Here is a 19,547-nt window from a genome sequence, read left to right on the forward strand (position 1 = left end):
GCTTCCATTTCCAAAATATCAAGAACTTGATAAAGTTATGAGAGGGAAGCTACTGGGAATTGATTTTATGGAGAACCATCATTATTTTTAATCCCTCATCCTAACAACAAAACTTTCCATGTTTTAAAATAAAAACTGCAGCTTTGCAAAACTGAGCTCACAACTTCCAGCCTTCTAAATTCTGCTGCTTTTCTGTGCTGTGTTAATAACCATCGAGAAGACATAATTAAACCATAGAAATCACTGCAGTTCCACCTCCCATCCCTTCTTGGCTAAAAATGTAAGAAAAACATAGCAAATGAGATTTTGTCTCAAGTGTTTTCCCCCTGCTATTAAAGATGCCTCTCTGAAAGGAGCACTTGCTGTTTTTCTGCTATTAATAATCCTCCATTTGTGCCATCAGCCCATCCCTCCAGCAACACGCTGTGTTCCAGCTCCTGCCTCGGATCCTCTGCCTGGATCTAATGAGGAGATGGACTAAACTCATGGAAAGCTGCATCTCTTCTCTAGGTGATGGTGGGAATTTGGTTGGTGTGTGTTTTTCTTCACTGGGTGGGTGTTTCATTAAGGAGTGTTCATCTATTTAATGAAGCAAATCTGCATCAAAACTTATTGCTCTGGTGTCCATTTGCCCTCCCATAAACAGGGGTGAGTTGGACCAGCCCTGTCACTTCCTAGTTAATGCCATGGGAAGTCTGGTAATGGCAATGGGGAGAGGATTGACCCTCCTAAGTGGAAATTCGGACATCTTATCACCTGCAAACCTACTGTGGAGTTGGTAAAATCAAAAAAGAAAGGAGGAGTAAAAAATAACAACCCCCCATGTGATATTTAGACTATTTTAGTGCTGCCACTGCTTAAATCTCTGGAATACTGTGTTCAGGAGTTCTCATTAACAGGGATTTTAATGGGAGATATTTGTCTGAGCAGCTAAGTCGTTTATGCTTACATAAGACTGCCATTTACAACAAGAAGTATAATAGCATCTTTGAGCTTTTTAATTAAAAATTAATTAGGAGATTTAAGAACAAACTCATTGGGGGTTACTGTACAATAACATGTTTACAAAATTAGGTCTGGGCTTTTTGTTTTTGTTAAGTGTTTCAATCAATTCTGTGTCTATTAAATATAATTACGTATGATGCTTCCTCAAAATTATAATGTAGCATTTAAAGAGCAGCTGGGAAAAGTCTGTAATTTTAACTTCAGAACTAGGGTAACCATTAAAATGCAAATAGGTGCAAACAGCAGTTTGTTGATGAAGAGACCCCTCAGCATAAACATTTTATCCATTAATCTTGAGATTACGAAGATTCCTTCTGCTTTATTACTACTTATTACTTTTGCCAGCTAGGTTTCCTAGAAGATGTCAGATTCCCTCAAGAATAATTCACTGAAATTTGGAAATAGAAGCCTGTTCTTACTGAGCAGGATAACCCAGATATAAACAGTCACTTCTGTACATACACGTATGCTAAGAATATATTACATGGAAATTTCTACAGAGAATTAAGAAGGAAAAAGAAAGATTTTGTTCCTTTTTCTAATAGACTTATCACTTTGAAAAAGAAGCCAGGTATTCCACTTCTACCTTAGCTTAAGCAAGTAGCTTAAGTGGATCAGACTTCAATCTTCTGCCCTGATTTAGGAAGGCATTCAACCATTTGCTTAATTTTACTTTGAACAAGGGAAAGAAAGAGTGAGCTCAGGTTTCAGAGATGTATTTCTGGCCTAGGGATTTATTTATGTTAAATTTGTTTATTCCAAAGCTTTAGGTGGAGTTATTCTAATTTGCTACTGCTTCTGTAAGAAGAGAATTTGATCCACTCTGTTCTTCAATGAAATTCTTTGGGTGAGTAAGCAAGTAATGTGGATCTGATTGAAATAAGTTATTTCACAAATTTAAGTAAATTCAGTTTAACATCAGTTTATCCAACAGAACTAAATCAATGTAGCAGCTTGAATAAGATTCCAATTATGGATGTCACACTGTGTTGGTATTTAGAGAGAGAGATTTTCTAAAGGGTGAAGCCTAAGAACTGTGCAGAGGTAAACACCAAACCTGGCTGTACCACAGCTCAGCTGGAGGTACAAGCATAAAATAACATATAAAATCAAACATGCCACTCCTGGGAATGAACCAACACCAGCATCAGCCACTGTAACAGAGCTTCTGTCACTGGGGCTTAAAGCTTCCCCTCCCAAGAGAATCAGGAGAACATTCCAGGCAGTTCCTACATCGGGATTCCACTGTCAGACCCCGACACAGCCAACACCCCCAGTTACACCCCTCTGGCCATCAGAGTGTGGGATCACACACTCTGCTTCAATTCCAGGGCTGTTTGGTCACTGCTTTCATTGTCAGCATCGTGGTCTTTGAGCCCCTTAAGCCCATTCCCAGGTATCCTGTTAAAAACACCACAAAGTATTGCACCCTCATTGTTCCCAAGAAAACCCCAAAAGCTCTGCTTTTACAGGGGATTGAAGAAAGGCTCCTAAACACTCTGTCTATAAATAGATGATAAAATAACTTTGCTATAATATACATCACACTGTGTCTTAAACACTGCAAAAGAACAGGTCATTCCCTTCTTCCCCATACTCTCTGCCCCACACATGTCCTGATCAACTCACTCATCCAAAGGGTGTCCTTTCTGCCTTCTGCTCATGCAAATGTTCTCTGTAATTATTTAGTGCCTTTTTCTGTAAATATTAGGTAGGGTTCAACTGCATCCCACTGCCACATCATACCAGGCTGTTCGCTCCCTGAGAGGGCATTTCCTTGAAGGAATTGCTCAGACTTGTGAGATGTGAAAACTAAGTGAGGGCTGGGCAGTGAACAAAGGACTTAATCACTCAACTAAACACAAAAGGCTTCCCATCCTTGTCTGGTAAGTTTGTGACTCAGCCAAACAATTCATTAACAGACAGATGTTCATATTAGAGGTTTCTGGGGGATGATGAATCACGATTACACTTACAATGACAATGTTTGGCTGAAGGCAACCAGACCTAACATTTCCTGAGTTCTAGATTCAGAAAAAAGTCACCCAAAAGGAAGAGGGAAGAACAAAGATTTTGCCGAGAGAAATCCAAGTTTAAACTAAGACTAGGCAGGGAGAGAATGAATTTTCCTGCAATTCAAATGTGTGATTTCAAAGTGAAGATCAAGAGTGTTTGTGATGACAGTGGATGGATACCCAGAGTACCAGAGGGCTTTTATTGATCAGGAGACATTATCTCCAGCAGAAGTTGGCTGCTGATTCAGAAGAGAAAACACAGGGGGCTCTGGAGATCAGGGGAGACTTCTGAGATGGGAAGAAAACAAGAAGTGTAAGGAGGAGGATCAGAGGAACTACTGGCCTGTGACTCTCACCTGCCCAAGGACAGGAGCCCAGCTGAAATGCAGGAAATTCCATTGAAACATCAGGAAACCTTTTTTGCACAGAGATGTTGTGGAGTTTCCATCCTTGATATTGAACCTCTAAGTGGACAGTCCTTGACCCTCCTTTAAGCAGAGGCTTGAACAAGATGCTTTCTAGAGAGAAATCAGATTTGAAATGTGGCATTTGCTGTAGCTATTAGACTTGTTTATTTATGAGCTTTTACATAGTTATGAAGTAAAGAGATTGCTTTAGTATGCAAGATAGTTCCATGTAATCAGCATTTTCAATAAAGTAACAATTACTGGATGATATATGGTTGTCCAAGTATGAGCCTTCTGCTTGTCTTCAGCTGAGAATCAAATTACTGCAACAGCTTTATTGAACTTCAAATGAGGCAGAAATAAAAGCACCATTTTAAAAATTGTTCTCCAAACCACCATTTCTTTATTCCTCACTCAGGTTAAACTCCTATCAGACACTTAGAGAACAGAAATAAAACAAGAACATTTACTCAAGCCAAATAATCCTACTAAAATATGATAAATATAAGTGATGACTTTTTGGTTTTTTATAGAAAACAAAACAACTGAAAAACCAACCAAGCAATTTTATTGATGCAGAACTGTGTCATAGAAAGATCCAAAGCCAAACTTGGAACTTCAAAAGAAAACAGAACTAAGACCAAGAATTGAATTTTTGGAACTGAACCTTGGTCCAGTGCCTTTCCAGAAGCGACCCAAGAGTCAAGGTTGAATCTGGTTCAAAGAATAGAGTCAAACAAAACAATAAAAGCCACATGACAGATGGGGTGGAATAAACAGCACTTTAAACAGTTCTTTTTACCTTAAAATTTTGTGGAGTTTTGTTTCCAGGCTTGGGACACTTTAAGTAACAAAAGTTTTTGCAGGAAACATCTTTGCTGTAGATAACAATAACATTTCCTTCTTTGTATTTATTATTTTTGTTTAGATTCTCTGCACACATATATAGGAGTACACATGAGATGAATACACATGCAGGATGTAACCACTTATGAGTCTCATCAGGGCTGGGAACAAAGTCCTGCAGAGAGCTGAAAATCCCAATTCATCCTGAGACCAGCACCTCGAATCTCTGTAGAAACACTTCTAAAAACCAAAACCAATGAAGACAAAACCAGGAGCTGCACTGAGGAGCTGTAAACACACACACAAACTTTCTAGGGCTGTTCAGAGATTCATTCTGCAACCAGTGCACTGCGTGCACAGAGCATTCGCTCCAGCAAACGACTCCAGGAGTGCCATGAGATGCAGGTACTCAGGAAAATGTGATTATGCCTTGAAGATTTTGAAGTTTTATTCCCCAAAAATAGCAGGTATTTTATGGTAGTTTCCAAATTCACCAGTTACGGTCTCTAAAACTTCACTATCTGATACATTGCCTTTCCTTTGCAGAGAGATAATGTTAACAGACAAATAATTCCATTTTCAGCACACTGGGAGTGATGAGCTCTGCCTTAGCAAGGTCACATGTTATAGCAACAGAACCAAATTAAAATGTGATTTTGGACTGGCTTAGCCACCAAGACAAATTCCCTTAGATGAGCCATGGGGTTTTAACAACCCTATCAAAACAACTTGAGGAATTAATGGCAACAATTCAGGTGAAATACAGTTATCATCCTACTGACCTTTGTCTGGGTTTTTGAAATTCCTTTTGCCATTTGAGCCCTATATAATTGTTTGATATGATTCAGGCTTGAGAATACCATGCACATGCCTTCCAAGAAATCACCAAGAATTCCAGTTCTGCAATATTTTTGACAGGTGTTAATATTACTGTTTTTCTGAGTAGAGGTTAGAACTTAGAAGAAAACTATAAGGAATTAAGTTGGCCAGAGTCATTTGCAAGAAATATGGAAACAAGGAACGTTTTCATGATTTGCTGGTGCTTGATAGCTTTTATTAACGTCACAGAACTTTCCTGCCAACATGTAGGTTGGTACAAATTAAAGCACTCTTTAATTTGCTGTGCTTAACTGTGCTAAAACATGTGCAGTTGTAGAAAGCCACAGAAGGTCCATAGGAGGGAGATATTCCAAGCAAATGGCTCTTCCAGCAAACTCTCCACTAAGCTGAGCTGTGAAATCTGCTGGGGTGGGTTAAACCCCAAATCTCAGGGGGTTCAGAGAAGCATCTGCTGGTTTTTCCCTCTCATTGTTATTCCCAGTGCACGAGTTGCTGTGCTTTCCAAGCACATTCCTGGCCATGCCCAGGACAAGCCACTTCACTCAAATTTCCAAGATGTTTTACTGCATCCAAGGCCATCCTGGCTCAGCGTGGTCTGACCTACCCTTGGAATGTCGCTTCCCACATTCCTGGTACAGCTGGTTTGGGGAGTGCAGTTCACAACATAAATAAGCCATTAAATGTTCCCCCCCAGGACACCCTCCAGAACATTCCAAGGAGCCATTAGGGGGTTTTGTGTCAATCTGCCCCGTGGAGACGTTTGTAAAAGGCTCTTTTGCAGAGGACAATGAAACAGCTCCTTCAGGGAGTGTAAAAATGAATGAGATTAGTCACAGTATGGAGCCTTAATAGTAGGAAAAGCTGATATATATTAATACATTATGATGAATTACCATGGAGGAAAAGCAGAGAATAGCTAAGCATGGGTTAGTTTCTGTTAGATTTTGGTCAAATAACTCTACAAGCATTATTAAAATCACCTATTTTCTTACAGTGGACTAAATTCCATGTTTTGGGAGTTGGATTTTTTATCCTTTTTTTTTTGTGTATTGTAATAAATTTTTAAAAATATATGATTTAGCTCATTTTTTTGCCCTGGATGTCATCAATCAGAGATTAACTAAGAAACCTGAGGGGAAAAAAATATCACTTTTTATGTCAACCACTATTAGACTGCTTTATTCAAAGCAATTGAGTCAGTAATTATAATGAAAGTAAACAAACAAAATCATAATTTGTTTACCAGAAAAGCTTGTGGCCGTGGCCTACTTGAGAATTAAGGGATTAACTGTGGGTAAAAAAGAAACAAGCTGTGGATATTGGTCTAGTTGTTTGAAATTGGGGTTTTTATGTGCCATGTGCAGAGAAAAATGTTTACTTGAACCTAAACCTTGCTGTTACTGGGATGGAACTTTTTCCCAAGGAGGTTTATGCATGAAATTCAAACATAGTGAAAAAATTTCCTTTTAGAATTTATGTAACCATGTGCAGAAACCTACATTTTCAGGTGTTAACTTATTCATAGATATTTTTAGCTTTCCATTGGGTGTAGGGGAACATTTTCAAAGCTACAAGCAAGATTTGTTCTAAAAGCAATCCAAGAAGCATCACTATGTCCTTTTTTTTTTTGTTTGATGCAAAAACCAACATTCCAGTATCTTCATGTGAAAACATTTTAATTTGAAATACTGCACAGAATTTCCAGAAGCCAGGAAGATTGTACTTCTCTAATATGTGACAGGGAATCTACCCTTGAAGATGCAACAAAGGGGGAGAAGAAAAGCAACTTCCTGAGATGAAAACCTTGGTAGATGCTGCCAAAAATACCCCAGACAGAAAGCAGATGGCCAAGGTGAGGCACCTCCCCTTCCCTCTGCAGAACCCCCCCAAGCACTAAAATTCACAGGACACATTTCCATGGATCTGGTAGATCCTGCACATGTTGCTGAAGTCTCTACAAGAACCAGTGTACAACCTCACCAAGCAGCAGGTTTTCTTTCAGGGAATTCCTTGCCCCAGCCCAAGTGTGGGAAGGGTTCTGTTCAGAACAGGTTTCTGAAGGAGGGGGACTGAGCTGACAGTCAGAGCAGCAACATCCTCATATCCACTTCCCCCATCTATCAGAGTGGAGAAAAAATGGCAAGAAAGTGGGACTTGCAAAACATGAACGCTGTCCTTGCTCACAAACAGCAGGTACACACAGCATTTCTGAGAGATACCTGTACAGTGTGTATTTGAAAAATATGCAGAGAATTCCCAGCCTCCTCACTGAGACCACTGCTCTCTGTCCTTATCATTAAACAAGTTTTCTTAATGTCTGTTCCTTGCTACAATTTAAGCCCGTTATTTCTTGCCATTTCCAGCAAGCCCATGGAAAACAGTTTATATCCTTTTTGCAGCATGTTAAGCTCAAACCTTCACTTCTCCTGTACACTTCTGGTCTTTCTTGCTCCTCTCTGGCCTGTCTGCACTTTGAAGGGATGTGGCCAAGTCAGAGTATTACCTCAGGTGAGGCTTTATTAAAGTAAACCCTATTAAAGTGCTGTATCAATATATTAAAACCAGATGGGCTTTCCCTCAAAACACATTTGGGGTCATACACACACACTTTTTGCTCTCTGAAAGCAGAGGCTTAAGTAGACAAGGGCAAAAACTGAAAAATGGGAGTTCTCTTTTCAGTAATTAGGAACAAGGACTACAGGCAACACTGCCTTCCTCTAGCTAAAAATTAATTCATATTAAAATTAAGCATTTATTTAGGATGAAGCTACACGAACTTAGAAACCAGTTTAGCCACCATAACTTACAGAAACAGGAAAGCAAACAATGCCCCATTATTTTACTCTCAGTAGTGACAAGTCAGCTGGCCTGGACGTTTCTTATAGCTACAATTAAGCTGATAAAAGTCAGGGTGAAAGATATCTATCCCTCCATTGCTACAAATTAAACAAAAATCACTTACAGAAAATTGTGAATAGAGCCCTGGAGAGCCAAGGAGCAGCGTAGCACATTTCAGAAAGTAATTTTCTGCAAGAATATTGCACGGGATAATAAAACTGCAGATAAGAACCTCATTTTAGTGCCTATCTTTTGACTCTGCTGTGTTGTTACCTCAGGATTATGGTGGTGTTTTGGGAAGATAGGAGACAAAAAGGAAACCCCAAAGAAGATATGTGTCCTCATTACTCAGACATCATGATGAGAGGTGACATAAAAAGCCTCTACCCAAGGAATGGGGTACCTGGTGGAACCCCTCTGCCAGCTGTTGGCAGGTTCAGCTACCTGGAGGCTCCAGCTGGAAAAATTAAACAACTTTGGCATGAGCCCCCACCCAGTAAACCTGAGAGAACTAAATTACCTCCCCCAGGTACCCTTAACAACTAATATTTCTGAAAACTCCACTTTGCTGACTTAAAACAAATTATGTGTATTTAGAACAACTGGAATTTCACATAAACTATGGATAAAAATCAGTAGTTTTCCTCAGGTAAGACCTGGGTTCCCTAGAGTATCCTGCCAGCAATTTTAACCTCATGCTTCTCACAATCTGGAGTGGATTGTCCATCCTCCTCCTGCTGTTTGTCCCCCAGAATTGCCTGAACTCGTCAGATGTTTGGAATAGGGACAACGAATCCGAGCTAGAACTTACCTGCACTGGTGGAAGTCTGGGATGCCTGAGTAGGGCCAGGGCTCCTGGGGGGCCAGGCCAGCTCTGTAAGTCTGGTCTAAATTACAGACAAATCCACCACCCACCTCTGAGGCACAGACTGGTCATGGAAGAGGAGGCAGCTTGGACCTGTCTCTACTCAGAACTGGAGAGTTTGGGGATTGATTCCCTCATATTAAGGCTCATAGTAATGGCTTCAACTCTTTCAGGTGTTTCACCTTCCCAGTCTCCCCACTCAAGGGAGCTCCAAGAACAGGGCACACACATGAGGACATTTAGAACTCAGTGGCAAACCAAATGCACTCCTAGACACACATGAGCAATTCAGGGTTTGGGGAAAATTTTAGCAGTGAAAGGCTGAAAGAGAAGGTGTCTCACATATACTAAATCATATAACTTCACTGAAAGTAATTTGATTTTGTTTTAAGGTGAACCATGGATGCACTGGAAATCTAAGCTTTGCTTAAATGACATTTCTAGTTCTCCTTGTTGCTAAGAAAAGCTTAAAAATAGGATAATGCAAACAGAATAATCTAAAGCAAATGAACAGGATATAGACAAAAGAGAACATATATATTCATTTCAAGCAAAGCTGGGGATCTAAGGGAAATCTGGCTGGGATTATCAGCTCATTTCAGCCACGTTGTATTGAGCAATCCCTCAGTGTTTGCAGAGGAATCTACAAAATCTGTGCATGGAGCAAAGCTCCAATGTGTTGATGAATAATCTTGCTGGACCTGACAGAAGTTTATAACTGTGCAACACTGAGGCCTGGAAAGTGCTCAAATCTCCACTATCCCAGTAACCAACCCAGCAGTGAGAGGGGCTACGAGTTTTCTTATCTGAAACACCAAAACCAGAGACTTTATGGTGGGACATAAAAGTCCTCCAAGGAGGGGCAGCAGAGTCATGTTGTGGATAATTCATGCATGATGTTTAGGAGGTGAATAAAGGAAAGAAAACTTGGTCCTGGACAAGAACTCAGGATTTCATTTTATGTGATGAAAATAATTCACATTCAATGAGCAGTAAGAGAATGTAGTGAACAAAGGGCTGTATTACAGAGAGAATACTTTTGAGAAAAAGCCTAAAAATTATATTCCCTACATTAGTAGCCATCTGGTTTAATTTGTGTTAAATTAAATACAGGGTAGATTCAACTGACTTGATCTCCTGTCTGCTTTGAGAGCTGCTTCAATGATAAGAAAAACAGTCACTTTTTGCATGTCTTTTGTCTTTTATCATGGGAGTAACTTATTATGTCAGGTTGCATTGTAACACATCCATTGTGTGATTCTGTGCAACAGATGGCAGCTTAATAAGGTAAGTCAGGAAATTCGAGATATAGGTAAGGTCTTTTGTGATTTGGCAACGTCTTATCTGTCAAGCTGCTGGATAGCTGATGAGCTGAGATAGAAATGACAGGGAAAAGAGGAGGGCAGGACAAAGATATGGGTGCCATAATGCTGATTTAGTAAATACCAACCTGCACAGTGAGTAGGAGTGTAGGTTCAGGCTGCCAAAGCACAGAAGCAAACCTGTGTTGCTCCTGTCAATAGCTGACAGACAGGGCTGTGTCTGGAATCAAGGTGTAGACATGCAGGGAACAGAGAGAAAAGGAGACCTGACCAGCTGTTCTTCTTTTCTCCCAAACCTGCTTGGGGGTTGGGAATGCTGATTGGTGCTCCCTGCAGAACAGGAGTATGAGGTGTGGGCTGTCCATGCAGCAGGAGGCCCACAGCCTGCCCAGGGAGAGCAGAAACCTTCCCAGAATGGGTATTTTGTTCTGTGAGGAACAGAAGCTTCTAAGGGATCAAACCCTGTGGTCTCTTCTCAGCTGAGACCCTGGTGAGCTGTTCTAACACACAGTGGGCAGGGCAGATCTGCCAGTCCTGCTGCTGAATTACATTTATAGCTCAGCAGTAGAACAGGAATAGAATGTCCAGCCTTAGCAGAAGAAATGTCTGAGCATTGACATTCTTTCCTTTCTAGTTCTTCATCTCCAACTGCCTGGATGGGGAGGTGTTGCCAAGGGTACCTGAGGTTTTCCTGTTGGGTCAGCATCCTCCTAATTTGTAGGTCTGGCTCAATTTTATCACCTGGCTCAGGGCAGAAGAGGTGCAAGGAAGGACTGTGGAGAATAAACTGACAGATGGGCCAGGATAACTACAACTCCCCCTTAAACTGTGCTATCAGCTGCTGAGAGGAAAATATTGGTTATATATTAGAGGTTTATCAGTTAAGTCCATGGTGTGATGGAGCTCGTTGATGTACCAAATTTATGCAGCTGAAGCTGTGAATGACACATTTTCTCTTCCAACACTGACCAGGAAACTGGGAGTAATGGGCTTAATGCAAATGAGGCTTGGATGATCATATTCCTGTAGGAATCTGTTATGGGAGGACAGATTGCTGAAGAAGTGTTTTAGAGCTGATCCAAGAGCATCTGTAGAATACCTATTTAAAGAAGGTTGCAACACAAGCACCAGAGAAAACTCTTACATGAAAAATATGTTTACAGTTCCTAAGCAAACTTTCAAAATTTGTTCTAGACAAAAGGCTATCCAGAAACCTACACTGCAGGATCTTCTAAGAAGAGCTAATTTGTATTTTGTTCTCTGGGGGACTTTTAAAAAACAGACCTGACAGCTACTGATTAACTGATCTAATAGTGCACATCTATTCTGCCTGTTAAAATCCCCATCATTACATGTCAATTGATAAATATCAAAAGGAAGGACATGTACACTGAACATCCATCTGATACTCTGAGCTTGATCCCACGTGTTTCCTAAAATTCCTATGCTCTGTTGGTCTCACACCATTATTAAAGATAACACAATGTCTCTGTTTCCCACGGTTTAGGGATATGTTTCCCAACATGGACTAATTCTTTCTTTATATTTATAAAAATGATATATTCTTTGTATAAATTAATAAGTCAACCCTAGCACTTACACTGCTCTTAATGGAAATGTTTATTACACATGAGAAAACAATTTCAGAATATGCTTTGATGGTACCTTAAATAGCATTTTACTTTCAATCTGAGAAACACCGTTGTACTTGGTATAAATTCAAATTAAGATTAGTGACCAGAATTGCCAATAAAATAAATGAATAGTTGGGGAATATTTAGATCTATCAGTGGAGTGCATGCTGTACTGAAACAACATTATGTCCTTGCAGGTATAGAATTTTAAATCACAGTAACATTATTATCAGTGTCTAGCTCCCTGCACTCTGCTTCACAGACACTATTATGCATTGAGCAGCAATTAGTGAGTCACCAGGGATACCTTCCTAGACTCTTCAGGTCAGAAAAGCTAATTAACCTTCCTCCTGTATTCTGAACAGACTTACAATAATCAGTGCCAAATCTCATCCTTCTTTTTAGTTTTTTTTTTTTTAAACAACTTCTAAAATATTGGTGGCAAATTAGGAAAAATGTAAAGAAGCTCTCCTGATAAAAGCAGAAAATCCACTGAAGAGGTCAAAGAGCTGAAACTGTGATCCAGGTTTGTTTGTTTATGCCAGGGATTCTTTGTTTAATAGATTTTTTTACAAAGCTCTACGAAGGCAATTTAATTAACTGTCCATTTACACAACAGACACACGGCGGGACTGGCATGTGAGAACAGCTGCGTTTGTGTGTCAGTGCAGGGACAGTTACAACTGCTGCCCTTGGACAAAGGAACAGCCAAGCATCCTGTGACAGAGGTGTCACATGGTGTCAACGTGTGTGATGTCATGGCAGGGCAGGGGGTGACAGCACTGGGGGTGATCTCACTCCAGACAGAGCTGTCATGCTGGGAGTGCTCAGGAGTTGCACTGGAGGGACTTCTCAATACACCAACTGTGGTGTCAGTGCCTCCAGAAGGTGGCCAGAATGTCACCTCTAAAGTGATGGAAATACTGGTGGAGTGTATTGGAGTCAAGCGGAACATGCATCATTTTTAATGAGTTTAATTCTGGGTTTAATACCTCATGAGAGGAAAGGATGTGCTTGCTCAGAAACAACACCCCAGAGAGGCAAACTGGCAGCTGAGCCTTCCCCCATGTGATGCCTGGAGGATTTTCCTTGTGCTGTATTCCCTTGCAGTTCATTCTCAAAGTGATGACACATCTTTTTTTCTTCTTTAGCTGCTGCTCAGGCCTCCTTGCAGATCACTCAGTTAACCTTTGACTATGGGATCATGATCTTCCTGGGACAAGGAGGGGAAAACCTCCCAGCATTTCAAGCAATGCTGTGGTGCCATAAAAAAATAGCAACAAATGGATCTCATTCTGACCATAGTTCCAGCACCTTTCGTACAAACTGCTCTTCCAGTTTATTTATCTTCAAAAAGCAGAGAGACAAGTCAAAGCAAATCTGGCAACACTTGTCATCTTGGCAAGTCAGCTTTCCAAATATCCGGATGAATCCATGAAGGAAAGAAAAGAGCTGCAGCTTTTCCTTCTGTCCCAGGATGTGAAAGGCCCCTGTAGGACCTTCTACATTTCCCTGCACTTCCATCAACCAGATCCCAGCCAAGGAGTGCCTTCAGGGGGGTGAAGTACCTCTTACATCCTTGGAGGGGTCAGAGGGTGTTGTCAAGATTTTGACAAAAAAAGGAAGGCAGAAGTAACGTGCATGTGAATAGGTTAGAACAGGTTTTCTGCAGCACTTAAATACAGGTTAAAAAATCTTCAGATCCCAGTGAAAAGTTGCAGGTGAACTCAGGGAAGAGAATCAATTTAATGTTCCCAGTGGTTTGCCCAAGTCTCAGGACATGAACTCTGCTAGAACAACATGGCATATCTGTAAAACTAATGTTTCCAACTCCTGTGTGATAAATTAGAATAATTCCACTCGTCATACTGCAAGCAACTGGCTGTTCAGAAGCCTTTGAAAAAGTACTTTCAAGATAAAATATGTGCTTGTTTTTTCTGTGTCTTTTTAAAAGAATGTTGTATCTTCACAGCTTCAGTGGTAAAAAAAAACACTTCATGTAAAATGTGTTTTTCTCTGACATTTGGATGTCTTGCAAAGTGGTTTATTATAGATCTTGTGGACGTTTAGATAGTTAATTAAATGTCAGAAACATATTCTCTGTCCTCGTATGAATGAATATCAAGAGTTTATTTATTCATAGTCTATTTGTTATTCTTTTTCTGTTTCTCACACCAAATTATCAGTTGGAAAGAAAGTCATCAGGGACACTTAAAATTTTTAGGGGTCGTAAATCTAATTAACCTCAGCAACTGTGCTTAAAATGGTGAATAATATTAGACAGGTTCTTACAGAACCATTCAGACTTACAGGTATGTTTGCACCTGTTTTTTCAACTGACCCTTAAATGAATTCTCCAAACATTCATGGAAGGCATGATGTGAGAAGCTGAGAAGACAGAAACCAGGCTGGGATGAATTTCAGTTCTTAGCAAACACATTTAGAACTTTACACTTCAGGCCCTGGTCTGAATTGTGAATAATTCAGTTAAAATCGTGGGCCAAAGCTGCAATCCCTGCAATACACTGAGAGCTATCAGAAGATTGGAGTGAAATGACATCTTTGGGCTTGGTTTTCTCTGTTTAAGGAATGAATGGGGAAGCAATGAGCTGTAGAATATTGGAAATGAATAATCTGGAAAGAATTAATTTTATTTAGGTTGGGTAGATATGAATTAAATTTTATGAATGTCTTTAGCTTGGATAAATCCTAAATTCTCTTGCATTGCAGCATGTAGAGTGGGAAAGCATTCCTTGTATTTTCTGTTTTCATTGCAATTGATCACTCTGAAATGATGACCTGGGAGAATATCTGTATTTTTTGCTTCCCAGCATAAAGAGTGGCCTCTGGTTAGTGCTGCCTGGTACCATGCTGGAGGGAAAAACATGTATCTCAGACCTGAGCAGCTGAAAAACATGAAATATTGAACAAAGTGAACTGTAAGAGACCATGTGTTTGCAAATTTCCCAGTAAAACAGGGAAAGAATTTAAGGGGAAAATGTGCAGGTGGAAAACTGAGCCAAGGAGATAAATGGTTTTGAGTCAGGAGAAAGGGATGGAACTATTGATGGGCACTGGGGTTTGTTTGTACATGTCTGACATTAGATGGAGATCAGACAAGCTCAGGCGTCCCTGTCCGGGGGGGCATCGGGCCCAGCCTTGCTGGGGGAGGGAGGGGATTGTCCCCTCTGCTCTGACCTGGGGTGGCCTCACCTGGAAAATTGGGGCAGTTTGGGGCACCACAATATAAGGAAGATATTAAGGTATTAGAAAGTGTCCAAAGGAGGGTAATGAAGATGGGGAAGGACCTTGATTTGAAGCCCTGTGAGCAGCTGAGGGCACTTGGTGTGTTCAGCTGGAGAAGAGGAGACTGAGGGGAGACCTCAGTGCAGGTACAACTGCCTGGGGAGGGGCAGAGGAGGGGCAGGGACTGAGCTCTGCTCTGGGGGACCAGGGACAGGACCCAGGGAATGGTCTGGAGCTGTGTCAGGGGAGGTTTAGGTTGGATCTCAGGAAAAGGTTTTTCCCCCAGAGGGTAGTTGGGCACTGCCCAGGCTCCCCAGGGCAGTGGGCACAGCACCAAGGCTGCCAGAGCTCCAGGAGGGTTTGGATGATGCTCTGGGGCACAGGGGGTGACTCTGAGGATGCTCCTGTGCAGGGCCAAGGATTGGACTGGATGATGCTTGTGAGTCCCTTCCAACTCAGCGTATTCTGTGATTCTGTGATTGTGAGATCAAAATGAACACCCTTGCACGTGGCTGTCACTCACAGCCGGGCTCAGAGGGGGGTTCACACCCCCGGGCACTCAGGCAAAGTGCTCTGGCATTTGCTGAGCTGGTCTGTGCTCCTTAAGAGCTCCAGTGTGCCCCAGTCCTGCAGGATGAGGCCAGTCACACAAAACCCCAACTTCAAGGACATCAATCCTGCCCAGGTTATGTAAGGGCCCTTTCCTGCTTTCCAGACCCTTTGCCTCACCATATGCTGTGAAATAGGATTAACCCGAAGGAAGGAAACGCAGCAATTTCCGGCCTGAAAAGCCATTCTGATGAAACCGTCCACGAGCAGAGATTGACACAATTTACATCAAAAAGGATAAAAATATCAGCTGCTATCTCTGCATTGATCGCTCTGGATCAAATAGAAGGATGTTTGAGAAATACTGTAAGTAGTACAAAACTTGTGTCAGAGGTCCCGAAAAGAAAGCCCACAGTGCTTCCAAAAATGTCAAAAGCCAAGAGGTTCTTCAGATTATCTGCTCAATGTTACACTGTGTTTTCTATATTCCTGATAGAAATTTTCACCGGAAAAAATTTCCATATTAATCCTCCTTTTTACTGTCTATAATGAAAGAAAATTCATTCTAATTTATGCAGCTACACACAAAAAAAGCATTCAAAGTCTGCTGGGAATAGTTGACTAGTTTTTGTAATATTTTCCCACAGCATATTCAGTAAGGTTTACAGCACAGCAGAAGACTTAATTGTATTGAACATTAAAATCTTGTATATGTTCTACTATAATCTGCACTGTATTTTAAGTGAAGATAATCCTTCAGTATTTGTTTATGTGTGGGTTTATTTGTTCTCTGCGGTGCTGCAATTGTTTAAGACTGACAATTTTCAGTACTTGTTATTGTTATTATAACAGTACTGAACAAAACCCAACAGAGCCAGATATTGTCAGGTATAATTCTACTAATTCTACATTTTTTTTTTTCCACAGCAGCAGAGCAAACTACGAAAAGTCAAATTCTAACCAAACATCTCGTTGACTCGGCACTGGAGTGTGTGTGTGAGGAGGTTCAGCTGCAGAACACAGAGATGTAGTGCCTGACTTCTGTTCAGATGGGAATCACTTATTTGTGTGCTTTGAGCTTCCTTTATGTTTCCAGGAGTAGTTAAACCTGGGAAGTTTGAGGCATGTAGGACCTGTGATCTGAGCAGAGCTGAGGATCAAAGGCTGAATCAGAAAAGATTTCTGCAAGTTTTCCTTCAAGTCTTCTTGCCTCCCTCACGAGCTGGATCAGTTACAATTTTGGGTGTGGACATCAGATTGATACCATTACATTGCCTCTCCCTGCATATTTCACATAATAGTGTTCACTATTAAACAATTAGCAAAAGCTCTTATACTTCATGTTACTTTCTGAGGAATCCTGTTCACTGTTCCCAACTAATTTCTACTGTGGAAAAAAATATAGAAAATCCATATTTTTTTTCGAAATAAGGAAAATAGAATTAGATAATGTTAGTATAAAGAAATCTAACTTAATGCCCACATTTATGTCGTTGTGCCTGTTCTGAAAGCAGCAGCTGATCTTTGCCACTGTTCCAGTGCCAGTACAGGTTGCTCTGGCAACAGGATGCACAGGCAACAAGATTCCACTCAAGGCAAAAAGTTTTAAGAGGGAGATTTTCCCTCTGATATTTACAGCTAAAAAATTGAGCACACAGTTAACTTTCAGCATCTAAGTATTTACCATTGATTTTAGCTCTCCCTTCTCACAACCCCGGTCATTTACTTTGCCTACAACACAATAAAAACTACCAATAAGAAAAATTTCCCCCACTGACTCCAGAGAGAGTCCATCAGGTTAAATCTCTAGTCAGGGAGGAGGATTGCTGGTGGAATTTTCTTATGGATTAGTGTTATATTTTATATAACATTTTACTTACAAAGCTGACACAAAAGCTTGGGACGATGCTCATGACATTTGGTTCTGAAATGTAATTGGGAGACATCCTCAGTGTGAAGAAGGAGTGGAATATCCTGCAGGACACTTTGGGTGACATTTAGAACTGGACTAATGGAAATAGGATGAAATGTGAGAGCACAAAATGCACAACTGTTCACTTAGGGAAGAGTAACAAGAATTTCTGGTACAAGCAGGGGGCTCGTTAGCTTGGAAATGACAGAGGTAGAAGAAGACCTGGCTCTATTCCCTGATCCCAGAGTGATTATGAATCACCAGGATAACTGGGGCCATGAACTGGTAAGTGTCCTGGCAAGACACATCAGGAAAAAAACCCTGTTGGAATTTGAAAATGGAACTTTTTTATGAATAAGATATTAACCACAGTGAGGAAATCTACCAGAATCTGGTCTTTCGTCCACATTTTTTGTATTTTTTTTGTTATTTTTCATCATTTATAGATTCCTTTCTTTGCATTAGGTACAGATATTTATAAGGGCATTAAACTAGAGCTACAAAAGAGTTGGGAAGTAAGTCTTTCTCAGTGGAAAAACCTACAATGAATTCTGGTTAATATTGCCATGGGCACACCCACTCTCAGGGTTGATATGGTATTAAAGAACACCAAGCTCAGTCCTTCCTTCCTTCCTTAAACCACAGCAGCTCTATCCCAGCCTGGTTGTTTGAAAATAAGGTGGGGAATACACAGCAGCACATGGCAAGTTAGATATTCCAATTTCTTCACTGGCTTCCAGAGGAAACAAGGATAACAGCAATGCATGGCCAGGCAGCCAGTTCCTTATTTTAGTCCCTTCATCAGAGCACTCATCACCCCCTGCCTACACATCATTTTGAGAATTTTTGAGGCAGATTTCATCACTGCAGGAAAAGTGATACTGGAGTGGATCCAGCCTTGCCAGGAAAAGCTGTATTACCACATGTTTCCCAGTGACATACTGAACAGAAATGTGAAGTGCTGAGTGGGAGCCAAGCAAATTATTACACCTCTGCAAACAGAAATTGTCTCTAAAAACTGCTTTTTCCAACCATGGGCTCTCAATTCTGGACTAGTTCAGGTTTTTATTAACACAGAACAGCGGTGAACTAAAAATCAAATTACAAGTTTGTGCTGTACAATGTTCATCTGCTTTGAAACTCCAAGGTAGTGCCAGAACCCTGATGAAGATTCATTCTGAGTTTTCAGTCACAGTATACATTTCTTTGACCCCTGTTTTCTGAGTGGTGAACTAAACAAAAAGCAACCATAAAGAGCTGAAAACTGCACACTTTAAGACACATACTGGGAAAATAAGGCCACAATTAAAATAATGATGGGAGAGCTGAAAGGTTTAAGGCTGCAGATGATGGGTTGGGCTGCTGGCACAGCAGATTTCTGACAGGAATGCAGGTAGCACTTCCCGAAGGCAATGCCAGTAGCTGGCACTCAGAAGGGTGTCCCACACTTCACTGTTGTCCTGTCACTAAAACCTGCAATTGCTGTTCATGGCCAATGCTTTCCTCTCTGCATTTCTTAGCATCAGTGTTAATAAAACATTTATTTAGGCTCATTCCCTGTACCCAGAGAGCAATGAAGCATTCAGAGGATGCTACTCAGTATCCATATAATGGCATTGCAGTTCCTATTAGAAGAATTTAGGGCTACATGCACAAACAGATTATCTTTGGTCTCTTGCCTCTGTTCCCTCAGTTTGACAAATCTGACCTGGTGGCCTAACAAGTTAATGTGATTTGCCATTTCACCAGGCTTGGTTAATCTTGATGGATGTGTTATGGTTATTTCAAATACAACACAAACCAAATTACCAAAGTCTTTGGATCTCTTTCAGTAACTCAGTTTTCTACAAGAAGGTATTTTTATCCCTTTTTGTGCATGTCATTTTTCTCAATCTATCCCTTTCTTTTTTTCTTTCCTTTTTTTTTTTCTCTTTTTAAAAAATAAATAACATTGGCAATGCAGCAAATGTTGACTTTGATCCCTAAATTGCATTACATGCTCATTCCCATGTATTAAGCAGCAAGATTCAAGATTGGAAACTGCTTAAAATAATGTAGATTCACTGAT

At 40.7% G+C, this 19,547-nt stretch overlaps 2 long non-coding RNA genes across 2 annotated transcripts; both read left to right on the forward strand.

Moving 5' to 3' along the window:
- The first annotated feature begins 257 nt into the window (after positions 1 to 257).
- LOC113982343 lies at positions 258 to 1,828 on the forward strand. The gene is made up of 3 exons (XR_005562469.1): positions 258 to 280; positions 404 to 510; positions 1,770 to 1,828. It is a non-coding gene; the product is annotated as an uncharacterized LOC113982343 (long non-coding RNA).
- A 13,751-nt stretch (positions 1,829 to 15,579) lies between these two features.
- LOC113982344 lies at positions 15,580 to 16,872 on the forward strand. The gene is made up of 2 exons (XR_003538733.2): positions 15,580 to 15,933; positions 16,495 to 16,872. It is a non-coding gene; the product is annotated as an uncharacterized LOC113982344 (long non-coding RNA).
- The last annotated feature ends 2,675 nt before the right edge of the window (positions 16,873 to 19,547 follow it).

This window comes from Pipra filicauda, unplaced genomic scaffold, assembly GCF_003945595.2.
Source record: "Pipra filicauda isolate LSUMZ 115617 unplaced genomic scaffold, ASM394559v2 scaffold13_size5146498_pilon, whole genome shotgun sequence".
NCBI classification, from domain to species: Eukaryota; Metazoa; Chordata; class Aves; order Passeriformes; family Pipridae; genus Pipra; species Pipra filicauda.